This window comes from Octopus sinensis, linkage group LG9 (assembly GCF_006345805.1).
Source record: "Octopus sinensis linkage group LG9, ASM634580v1, whole genome shotgun sequence".
NCBI classification, from domain to species: Eukaryota; Metazoa; Mollusca; class Cephalopoda; order Octopoda; family Octopodidae; genus Octopus; species Octopus sinensis.
This window is the reverse complement of record NC_043005.1, coordinates 47,204,684-47,207,183: the sequence shown is the minus strand read 5'-3', so window position 1 is coordinate 47,207,183 and position 2,500 is coordinate 47,204,684.

The window sequence follows — 2,500 nt, the reverse complement described above, 5'->3', positions numbered from 1 at the left end:
TTCACGCTAGAAAGTTGTAGTCAAATTATGTTACCACTAAAAACATTTCCGTTATCAAATCTACATTAATGCTTGGATGCACTTAGTAATAAACAATTTCATGAGCATCTCTCTAACTTAAAGCAACACTTGTACGTACATGTATATAATACTTACATACATACTACATCCTCTCACATATAAGTATGTATATACGAATATATATTTGGATATGTGTTTACACAAACACATACGCATAGATAGATATATATACATACATATATATATATGTAAATATATATATATATATGTATATATATTATATATTATATATGTATATGCATACATATGCATATACGCACTCGTATATATGTGTGTGTATAAAATCACATATACGTACATATTTCTATGTGTGTGTGTATGTGTATTTATGTTTGTGTATAAGAATGAATATTTACTAGTTAGCAATAATATAGCTTCTTTAACCCTCCATCACTATATATTCCTCTCTCTCTCTCTGTATGTGTGCGTGCGTGTGTGGTTGTGCATTTATGCATGTATGTATGTGTGTACACAAATATTTTTTTTATACATGAACGTACTATTCTATATACTCTCAACGTATAAACAAATGTGCGTCGATTGCTCTTGGTGACATTCTCTCATATCCCCTCTTTTACTTTCTGTTTCTATTTCTTTCTCGTCACCTCTTCATTCACTTTTTGTTTCATACATACATACATACATACATACATACATACATATATGCATGGTGGTGGCTGCCCCCTCGTTATCGAGTATGGCCATTGCACGAAGCTTAATCAATGATGTTATCGTGCAATGTCTGTGCAAGAAGATTTTTATTAAAGTGAGGAAAGGCTGTGCACTGAGTCAATCCCACTCACTAAGCAACAGCAGTCATAATCCGAAAAGAAGAACAAGTCAACATCATCGGTAACCACTGAGCCGCAGGTTTTATGTCGGAGTTAACTTCTCCTAGAAGGATGCCCTAACAAAGGCTAGGAGTCCTTCACTCCCAATGGTTTAACCGCGCGATCGTGTATTCAATCCGATTATTTCTATGTCCCCGCGCATGAAACATCCTTAGGACATTTATTGGATGGCCGTTGACTCTCAAGAGTTCCTCCGCCCTTTGACGGGTTTCTGTTTTTCATCCCGCAGGGTGTCCAATAAACACCCTCCTCACCAAGCAAGCTTGGTGGGGTTGCCGATTTAGTCGCCGACGACCCGACCATGCAACAGGTTGTACTGGGTTACATGTTACCAGTAGCACTCGAAAGTGACCTGACATAACATATATGCATACATACAACAGTGATGTTGACAGACCCTACCTAAGAAGAAATGAAGGTGGTAGAGGCCTGAAATCAGTGCAGAAGGCCTTCGAATGTTGTATGATATCACTCAGGCAGCATCTGCTGAACAACAGCAGCAAAAATAAATATATAAATGCAGTGCTGAAAAGTGAAGTGAGCAACATTGTACGAGTTGGCAGCGAGCTCCTCAAGAAGCACTCTCTCCTTGATGATCTCCTATACAGCCCCAAAACAGCTGGGCTCTCTTACCTCAGAGAAGATCTGGATAAAAAGCACTCTGCATACAAAAAAAAGTTTATGCATGGATGCTTGAAGAAGACAGTAGAATTGATGCGAGCGCAGGCTTTCTTGGACAAAAAATCACTACCATTACATCACACTTTGAAGGCTATGCGTTTGCAATCCAGGAACAGGAGATTGCTACAAAGTACCTAGTGAACAAGAGAGACAGTGACGCTCTTTTAATCCCAAGATGCAACCGCATGTGTAGGCTATGCCATGTTTCTGTGAAAGACATTAAGCATATGATTAGCAGCTGTCCTAAAATGTCGTCATGGTAGTGCTTCCCTATGCGGGACGGTGTTATCGCTAAAACAATTGACAATGCCATCCGCAAAGAAGGCTGTCCTGAAATAAACTTAGAAAATCCCTCTGTTATAGAATACGTTCATAAACACCAACTCAATAACACCTGCAGTTAATTCGATTTCTTAATCTATCTATCTATCTATCTATCTATCTATCTATCTATCTATCTATCTATCTATCTATCTATCTATCTATCTATCTATCTATCATCTATCTATTTATCTATCTATCTATCTATCTATCTATCTATCTATCTATCTATCTATCTATCTATCTATCTATCTATCCATCTATATATATATATAGATATATATATATATATATATATATATATATATATATATATATATGTGAAATAGAAAGATGAATAATCTTGTAGTAGATTAATCAAAAGTTTAACCGATACTTAGTAGCAAAAATCACAGCAGTAAACAGCACGGTTGGAGGTACAACCATCTGGCGTTGCAACCGTGCGTTGGTGCGGATAATTGAAATTAAAACATTATTGGTGAATTGAAGAAATGGAGCTGAACGCAGATTGAACAGAAATCGTTTTATTTCATTCTACACGTGTTTCGAAAGGCACAAATTACCAA